This window comes from Protopterus annectens, chromosome 7.part0 (genome assembly GCF_019279795.1).
Source record: "Protopterus annectens isolate FY-2018-M chromosome 7.part0, PAN1.0, whole genome shotgun sequence".
In the NCBI taxonomy this organism is placed as follows: Eukaryota; Metazoa; Chordata; order Ceratodontiformes; family Protopteridae; genus Protopterus; species Protopterus annectens.
Genome location: NC_056739.1, coordinates 1,530,998,385 through 1,531,009,082, shown reverse-complemented (window position 1 = coordinate 1,531,009,082; position 10,698 = coordinate 1,530,998,385). Strand labels below are relative to the sequence as shown.

Genomic DNA, 10,698 nt, shown 5'->3' with positions numbered 1-10,698 from the left:
AAATATTCCTCAACACACTGCTACCCAGAAATGGAGGACTTCTGCACAACAGAATACCTTCTTACAGGGCCACTCTAAGTGTAATTCGTCAGTCTTACAGCAGCTACCTTGTTTCTAAAGAACAGTTGTAAAGATCAGGCAAGGACTCCACAATGAAACAGAACAGAACTGCACTACTTAAGTTTGCCTATTTAATGTATAAGCTGTAGTTGACATTTAATCAATAACTTACTTCCTTTTACCACTCCTTAAAACGGTTTCTCGTCTTATGCATGCTTGCATTTTCCTGCTGCTTTCAACTTCACAACTTCAGAAGGCTGTCCTATTCATCCACCAAAATTTCTGAAGAAATATGTTTTTTTTTTTTAATAGTACCTCAGAGCAAGTCTCCCATTATCTTCACAACCTGCAATGTATTCTATATAATTTTTCTTAACAGTGCTATGGTCCTGGGCTTCACTGATTTTCCTGCAGTACTTGAAAGTCACTATAGTGTTTCCACTGCTTCATCTCATTATAGATGGAATTTCTGAGAAAACGTTCCTTACCTTAGCTTTGAGTCTTTTTCTTTTTTTGCAGCACTAAACATACATAGTATTACTTTAATATTTCTAGCCCGAAACTGACTGATTGGGTGGCCATAATGATGTGGTTCTGTTTTCAAAGCTAAGCCCTCCCCCTCCTCCATGTGCTCCCAGAATTTTTGAATATTTCCCTTCTCTGGGATCTTCCATTCATTCACTTAGAAAATAATTACTTCCAACTTTTGTACTCTCTGAAGATTGCCAGGAACTTTTTTTTTTGCAGGAACTGATGGCTTGCATTCTTTGCTATCTTTTAAACATACTATAATGTGCCTTTTCTTTGCTAGCTACCAACAGTGATTAAACTATATAGGTTTCTGAAAAGTAAGAATTATTCACATGCAGGAACTCCACTCTCAAACTTTCCAGTCATCCAGCAATGTCAAATTTCTTGATATTCTTGCCTTAACTGCACTGTCAACTATGACAAACACTATGCAGTAAAAAAAAAAAAAAAGTGAAACCCCAGAGACTCAAAATGCAATATGACCCTAATGGAAGGAAAGGCAAATCTATAAGCTCCTTGCTAAAAGCTCTTTTCATAGCCCAAAATCTTAAATGGGTCAGTCAATACAATGTAACAGCATGCCTAGAAGACCAATCCCCAAAGGCATTATTGTGAGATGATATGCTAGCCCAACATGGTATGTAATTAGGTGGATAAAAGTCACAGAAATGCCACATAAGAGGAGGGAAGGTAGCCAATCCATGCCAATTTATATGTGGCAAGGGAAGGATTATACTGTAAAGAGGAAAAACGACTTAGAATGAGAGGAAACATCATGTTTAGAGATTAGTTTAATTAATGTGGCTTCTGGTGCAGCTCTAACAACATATTTTTTCCTTCCATTTTGTCTGCATCTTTGCAGAAACAGAAATTCCAAAAATTCACAAGTGCATGAGATCTTGCCAACTTTCTGCAAAATAGTAAACAACTTCTTAATTTCTACTAGAAGTTTCTTTCCCTTATACATACAAATATTTCAAGCATGGGCATTCATGCCCTTCTAGCCTGCCAATATGCCAGAATAGTTGCTCCCATAATAACTGTCCAGGCTGTTCTTAAAAATATCTAAACTGCTGCTTGTTTTAATGTAATTTGTAGCCTTGCTGCTCTCTCAGAGAACCAATAAGTACACTTCACATTCCTACAGAATCTTCTACCTAGGTTGTCTTATGATCCTCTATTACTTTTTGATAACGTCAAACATTCCCAGAGGTAGTTGTCTCTAAATGCCCTCTATACCTGCATAAGGTCTCCTCTTAAGTATATGAGACACTATACAACTTCAGATATTTTATTCTTTCATAATAACTTACATTTTCACATCCATGGTATATTTCTGCTGTACTCTTTCCAGTTTACTCATGCTTATTTTCTTATAATGTTTCCATTTTGTTATTCCATACTCAGGTTAGGGTCTAATGTAACTAACAGACAATGACTTAATTTCTGACTTCCTAGACATTATAAATCTTTTCATGCAACCTACAGTTATATAACTATCATTAACCAATTAGCTGACATGATTAGAAAAACTCAAAGATGGATCTTCTCATATATCCAGGTCCTTAAATGAATCTACAGTTTTTGTATTCACTGTGTGCTGTACTAAATATCCATCTTTCAATTTACGTAACCCACATCTCACAAGCTTAGTTTTTGATGATACATTTATCAGCATATTATTCCCCTGTGCCCAAATGTTCAATTTAGTCAAGTTCTTTTGCATACATGCCCTAACATGCCCTATCTGTAACACATGTAATCAGTTTACCCAACTTCAAGTCATCTGCATACAGACTGTAGAACAGCTCAGATGAAAAAGTTAGATCTGAAAGATACAATCTAAACAAGTATTGGCCTAGAACACAGCCCTGTGGGACACCCTGACTGTAACCAAGAATTTCACCTGTCCAACTGCTGTATGACACTTGCCATGTCCTATTTATAAGCTATGCAGCTATCCATCTTATCAAGAGTACACTGACCATTACATGTTCTAATTTATTGATCAGTGTTTTGTGTATGACCCTATCAAATGCTGAAGTTAAATCTATATGAATAATACCACAGTACCAATTTTCATTTATAGCTGCTGTTATATTGTTACAGATCTATCTATAAATCTATCTACAAATCTTGAGGAATCTCCTCACATTTATATGACCTAGTAAATAATAGATACAATGGTACTGTAAGTTCTTGCTGAAGTATTCTTGGGCCATTATTACTAATTCCATCTCCTCCCTGTGTTTTGTTTGAAGCCATTTTGCATAGTTCTTTTTCAATATAATCTAATTTGATTTCAGTATCTGAAGTAACCTGGACGTCACAAGGACAATTTAATACCCTCTTTGCGGAGCCAAACGGTTTTGCATATGATTTTGTAAATACATCTACAATCTATTACATTTGAGAATAAATTTTAGAATCTATACACATCTTATCGATTTTTAGAATCTATACACAGCTTATAGATTTGCATGTCTTTACTCTTTCCACATCTTATGTAACTATAAAATGGTTTCCTATTATGTTCGATATCTTTATATAAATGTTCTTCAAATTTTGCTTGATCTTGTTTCACACTATGCTTAATTTGTTTGTCCAGCTTGTTTACTTCAGTTTTCAAAGTTGTAATTCAACCTTATTTCTATTTCTTATATATTTTTTTGTCTCTCACCTTAAACAAGTATCTTGTTCTTATGGAAATATATTCTCCTGATGTTGTGTGCCTAGATCCTGATGTTAAAACATGTTTTGATTGTTTGCATTCAATTTCTCATTCAAAGTTTTCCACATATCTTCTGCAGTATTTTCACTGAATGCATCACTCCAAATAGTTTTACATAGACTGCTTTGCTTTCATATAATCCATTATTAATCTTCAGTGCATTGGTTTAGTTTTCAGTTTGGCATAATTATCTAGCAAAATAAATTAACCTTAGTATCTCCATGATAAACTATTTCCCTCACAATGGCCTGTTTAACTATCTCTCTTCAAATCCGATTCTACTTCACTCTCTTACCACTACTACTACTAACCTTTGTATATTTACTATCCTCATATGAGCACCCAATATATCCAGACACTACTTACCCCAACCAACAAACCAACTCTCAACCCTTACCACACCTCCATAACCATGCAAACATAACATGGACACCTAGCTACCTACTATCAAAGTATCATGGAGCACTACACATGAAATATAATACACAATATTACAAAAGAGTGTTACTTCTCTACAGCAAATTCCCTAATCCAAGCTATCTACTACAACTCCTCACAGTAAAGGACGGTGATATTCATCCAAACCCTGGCCCAACTGTTACCCCTATCACTCTTCAAAACCATATTCAATCTATCTATTCTCCCCTTGCAAGACATTCTAACTCTCTCCTACTAGCACATCTTAACATACGTAGCATTAACAACAAGGTGACTCAACTCCATGCTCTCCTAGAAGTGTACTCCTTTGACATTATCTGTCTAACTGAAACATGGCTAAAACCTGTCATCCAAGACAATGAAATTATCCCACCTGGATATAGCATCCTAAGACTTGACAGAGTATCTAAGAAAGGTGGTGGGGTGGCTATTATATTTAAATCTGGCTTTCAATTAACCACTTACAACTGTAATCTATCTCATGACTCCAGTGCTGAGATTCTCATCTCTAAACTTGAACTTAACAAAGCTAAATCAATCTATATCATCTGCATGTATCTGCCCCCTGGAAATAACATAGCCACCTTGGAAAATATACTCTGCTGGCTATCCCAACACCTGCCTCAAGAAACCATAATTCTAGGTGACATAAATTTAGACTGGAATTCCTATAGTAGTAGCCTTCCTACCACACACATAAACCTATATGGTTTCTCTCAAACCATTACCTTCCACACCAGAATAAATAAAGCTAACAAAAAAGCAAGCATATTAGATTGGATTCTCACAAACAATCATACTCTCTACTATGATTCTGGAACTCTCCCTGATGATATCAGTGATCATTCACTTACCTACATCATCAGATATAAAGCTAAAACCCCCTCCCCAACCTCCATTAGACATATTAGAGCCAAAAAGAAATTTAACCCTGATCTATTCCAAATGGAACTAACAGCATGCAATTGGGCTCCCTTAAAACAACTGCCTCTAGATGAAGCCGTTAATTTCTTTAATTCTACCTTTCTTGCCATTCTTAACCATCATGCTCCTTCCAGAGCTTCAGAATTAAGACCAAGTCTGCTCCATGGCTTTCTAATGAAACCAAACACAAAATTCACATCAGAAATAAATATTGGGCTAAATGGAGAATGACAAAAAACACTGCTGACCAACTAACCTTTAGACAGCTAAGAAATTACACTAAAAAGGCCATATTTTCTGACAAACAAAAATACTTCGTACAGTATGAACAACCTAATTACAACAACCCACAAAAATCCTGGGCCAGCATTAAGCAATTACTCCACCCAGGTCAAACCACAACACTAAACCCTCAAAAAACAGACCAAACAAATCTCAGCCATACAGCTAATACCTTCAATACCTTCTTTACAGATGCCATCCAAACACTAGCTAGTCAGTTATCATCAAATACCTTCACATTACCCTCACACTCCTCAACCCCACCCCCCTTTCATCTCAAAGCTGTCTCAACCGCATTTATTCAAATCCTTCTGAAGAAACTGAAACCATGCTCTCCTTCTGCAGACCTACTGCCTTCTGAATATCAACAACTATCATCCAATGCCATAGCCTATCCTATTTCCATACTGGTCAACAGGACTATTGCTGAGGGTTACATTCCCACCTTATGGAAAGTCTCCCATATTATCCCCCTACATAAAGGTGGACAGTCCACAGAAATATCTAACCATCACCCCATTGCCTTACTTTCTCCCCTAGCTAAAATCATGGAGAAATGTAGCCATAAACAACTTCTTCACCATTTAATCGAAAACAATTTACTTTCCAACTGTCAAGATGGTTTCAGACCCTCACGCAGCACTACCACTGCCCTCCTTTCCTTCACTGACTACATTAACAAACAACGAAACCTGAATAATCAATCTTCTGCTCTATTTATTGACCTGTCTAAAGCATTTGACATGGTAAACCACCAGATTCTCATAAACATCCTAAAATCTCTATCATTAGACCCACTTTCCATAAAATGCTTCCAATCCTACCTTGACAAACGTCAACAAGCAGTACTTTGGCATAATACTTTATCCTCCCATTTACCCATTACCTTAGGTGTCCCTCAGGGTTCCATACTTGGACCCCTTCTTTTTTCCATATTTATTAATGACCTTCATCTAGCTATCCCACAAGCCACATGTATACAATATGCTGATGACTCCACACTATTATGTCCAGCTACATCCTCCCATGACCTTCATGCTCTCACCCAAAATTATTTAACATAGTTGAACAATGGTTCACTCAGCATTGCCTTCTCTTGAACCCAAAGAAAACCAAACTCCTCCTCCTCACTCCTACTCTGAAGTCCTCTCCTCTTCAATTCTCAGTGACATCTATCAATGGTACTATAATATCTTCTGACTATACCACCAAACTACTAGGTGTCACCATCGACAATAATCTCCACATCAATAATACCATAAAGGCTGTCAATAAAAAATTGGTTGTCTCTATAGGGTTAAACCATTCCTTTCCCCTACTGCTAAAACTACTATCACCCACACCCATTTGATCTCTACACTCCTTTATGCCTCTTCTATCTTTACTAATCTCTCCAAGAATAACCTCAGTAAATTGGAAATGACCTATAATAACATTGCACGATTTGCTACAGGCAACCCATTCCGAACCCATCATTGTATAAACTTAAAACAGCTAGGATGGTTAGAACTACAACAACAGATTAAATTTCACCAACTAACCATTGCCCACAACATCCTATACAAACATTCTAATACTCCAAGTTTATCTACCCTCATCACCCCCTATAAAAACCTAAAGTCCTTACGATCATCTCACAAACTTCTTATCCACACCTCAAAACCTAATAACAGAGCTGGGGATTCTCTTTTCTCTAATACAGTAGGTAAATCCTGGAATCTTCTCCCTAATGACATCACCTCACTCACCTCTCTATCTCTATTTAAAAACAGAATTAAACTTCTCATCAAAACATACTGGCTATGCCCCTGCTCCAGACCAGACTAGTCATCTACCTCATCTAACATGACTTACCTATCCACTCCCTACTACCCTCTACTACATTTTCCAACCTTATTATATTTTTCTGTTCTACCTTTTTTTCACTATGTCTATCCTCTTTATAGATCTTTTCTTAAGCAAATCCTTTGCTACAATACTACACATCAAACTCCCTTTTTTTTTACTTCTGACTTAACCTATACTATGTCACCATACTTAAAATAGCACTATATTATACTGCAGGTCCTCAGTGTTAGATCCTGCCTAACCTTTCTGCTGTCTTTTACATGTTGCAAGTACTGATAATTTTCTTTATTTTTTTTTCTTTTTTTACTATGATTATTTTCCTTTTATCTACCTCTGACTTAACCTGCATTGTTGTCTAAGTTCTTTCAGTTTGCACTGTTTGTGACTTTTTACCTCAATGTTATATCCTGTTACAACCTCTATACTGAAATACACGTTACCATTGTTGATGCATTTTTTTTCCATACCAGGAAAATTGCTACTTTTACTAGAATATTAGATTTTATTTCTTATTTTTTATTTGTTTGTACTTGTATTATTGTATCTGGACCATGTCTTGGAACTTATCTCCCCGGGCCTCTACTGAAAATGGACATATATCCAGTTAGACTAGCCCGGTCAACAAATGTAAAATAAAAAAATAAATAAATAAAATAAAATGATCACTGCACAGCAACACTTTTAAAACTTGACATGAAGTAACACTAATTTCTTTCGGAACACAAACAATGTCTAGTATGTTCCATTCCCTTGTAGGTTTTTTTTTTTTACAATCTGAAGCAACTTTTGTTCCTGAACATACGTTGTGAATAATTTCCTTACTAATGGTGTTGAATCAATATTATTCCAGTCTGAATCTGGTAAAATGTCCCCAGCCACCATTATTCTTCCCTCTTGTGTTTCATGCCAGAAATGCATGAATTTCTCTAGGTCATCAGCATTTGACTTTGATGGTCTATACACTCCAACATGTCAGTATCTTCCCAGCCCTCCCCACTGACTTCTCAATCAGATTTCTCAGGTCACGTGAAATAAACACCTAATAACTCTCTTCATTTCAGATGTGGTTAGTATGCTACCTCCTCCCACAACATGCACACTATTTCCTCCAAGGTGTATACAATTGCAATTTTATTAGCACTACACTACAACATAGATGTCTACTCCTTAAACTCTTTCAAAACTCATCCAAAGAAACACATACTTTTTTCCCCAGTTATTCTAGACTCTCCCTTACTTACGCATTAAACAAAAGTTGGCTATAGCCTCAGTCCCATACTAGACAGTACCCGCCTTCAGTGCATAGGCTGGCTAATTTTTGCACTAATAACTTATGTAGTACCATATCAAACACGTCTGAAGCGTTAACGCATTAAGTGGACTTGCAAGGTTCTTTCTCTTGCTCATAGGCTGTTGAAAGATATTAGTCAGTAGTGTCGTTAATCCTGTTCTTTTCAAATGTTGTGGTAAATCCCATATGCCTCCAGTTATATCATCATTTATGGGTCTTCAGAACCACATTCTATGAAAGTATTAGCATGTGCCACTCCATCTGGCATATTTTCTGTATGGTTTATCATCTCCATTATTCTATTTTTAAATACCCAGGGCATAAAAGCATACAAGTACATTTTGCTTTCCCTCTTTCTTTTGAATACTCAGCAGACATTTTTTTCAGTATCAGAATCAATCTGGATGGAGGGACTGTGGAGAAGAGGATGGTAGCTGGAGTGTTTCCTTGTAGAACAATTGTTCTTACTATGGGGACCCTTTCTTGTTGTGTCTGTGACTGAGCTGAATCCACCATGGCGGAAGGAGCCAGAGAGGACAGAAAAAAGGACAATGCTTTGAAGGCTAAGGCCTGAAATACTGAGTTAACAAAGAAGGCCCAACTCCTGCAGTAGCAGTTAAGCCAATAATGCTTGATAAAGGTGTGAAATGAGAAACAAGTGGTCACAGTACAGATGTCTATTGTGGAGATTTTTGAAGCAGCCATACCTCAAGTGGATTGGCCTTTGACCACAGCATTTTCCAGTGGGTGGTCAGCTGCTGGATGGGAAAAGATGCAAATAGCAATCTATCTGGAAAGGGTTTCCTTGGTGAATGGCAGACATCCCTTCTCTAGGACAAAAGGGATTTGAAGCTCTTCTGCCTTCCTAAACTCATACACCTTTCTGAGGTAGAACATAAGTTGGCAATACACATTCAAGGAGCAAAGGTGTTTTGCCTACTGAAGACGGTGGGAAGATAAATAGACTGGTTAAAGAAAAATTAGACGCTACTTTAACAAGGTAACATAGGTTGAAATAAGATGCGATTTGTAACATCTTGATTGTGTGTAGTAAAATGTACACATCAGGAGAATACAGAGTTTCTAAGAAAAAAATGACAAACTGGAATGGCATAGAAGATGAAACTAATCAAAGATTCACAGATGAGAGTCCTCATTTTCTTCTTCTTCTTTCGGCTGCTCCCGTTAGGGGTCACCACAGCAGATCATCTGTTTCCATTTCTTCCTGTCCTCTGAATCCTGCTCTGTCACACCAACCACCTGCATGTCCTCTCTCACCACATCCATAAACCTGATATTAGGCCTTCCTCTTTCCCGGTTACCTGGCATCTTCAATCTTAGCATCTTTTTGTCAATATACTCTGCATCCCTCCTCAGCACATGTCCAAACCAACGTAATCTTGCCTCTCTGGCTTTGTCTCCAAACCTTCCAACCTGGGTTGACCCTCTAATATACTTATTCCTAAATCCTGTCCACCCTCGTCACACGCAGTGCAAATCTTAACATCTTTAACTCTGCCACGTCCAGCTCGGACTCCTGCCTTTTTGTCAATGCCAATGTCTCCAACCCATATAACACAGCTGGTCTCACTACCCTCTTTGTAGACCTTCCTTTTCACTCTTACTGGTACTTGTCTGTCATAAATCACTCCTGACACTCTTCTCCACCCACTCCATCCTGCCTGTACTCTCTTCTTCACCTCTCTTCCACACTCACCATTACCCTGAACTGCTGATCCCAAGTATTTAAACTCATCTACCTTTGCCACCTCTATTCCTTGCAACCTCACCATTCCTCTATCCTTCCTCTCATTAACACACACATATATTCTGTCCTAGTCCTGCTGACCTTCATTCCTCTTCTCTCTAGAGCATATCTCCAACTCTCCAGGGTCTCCTCCACCTGTTCCCTTCTCTCACTACAGATCACAATGTCATCTGCAAACATCATAGTCCACGGGGACTCCTGTCTGACCTCGTCTGTCAACCTGTCCATCACCACGGCAAATAAGAAAGGGCTCAGAGCTGATCCTTGATGTAATCCCACCTCCACCTTAAACACATTTGTCACTCCCACCGCAGACCTCACTGCAGTTACACTACCCTCATACATATCCTGTACCACTCATATACTTCTCTGACACTCCCGACTTCCTCATACAGTACCACAACTTCTCTCTAGGCACCCTGTCAAATGCTTTCTCCTCATACAGTACCACAACTTCTCTCTAGGCACCCTGTCAAATGCTTTCTCTAAGTCCACAAAGACACAATGCAACTCCTTCTGAACTTCTCTGTACTTCTTCATCAACAGTCTCAGAGCAAACATTGCATCTGTAGTGCTCTTTCCTGGCATGAAACCATACTGCTGATCACTAATCATCACCTCCCTTCTTAACCTAGATTCCACTACTCTTTCCCATAACTTCATGCTGTGACTGATCAGTTTAATCCCTCTGTAGTTACTACAGTTCTGCACATCACATTTATTCTTACTGAAGCAAAAAGGTCATGATATCAAATAAAATCATCCTCAAATCCATGATGCAGATGTCAACAGTGAAAATAATTTGAAAGAAATCAAAGCATTTAT

At 37.8% G+C, this 10,698-nt stretch overlaps 1 protein-coding gene across 1 annotated transcript in view; it reads right to left on the bottom strand.

The window, feature by feature from the left end:
* Positions 1 to 10,698, bottom strand: part of MKRN2 (makorin ring finger protein 2) — a 382,638-nt gene that overhangs the window by 9,257 nt on the left and 362,683 nt on the right. The gene's annotated exons all lie outside the window — the stretch shown is intronic.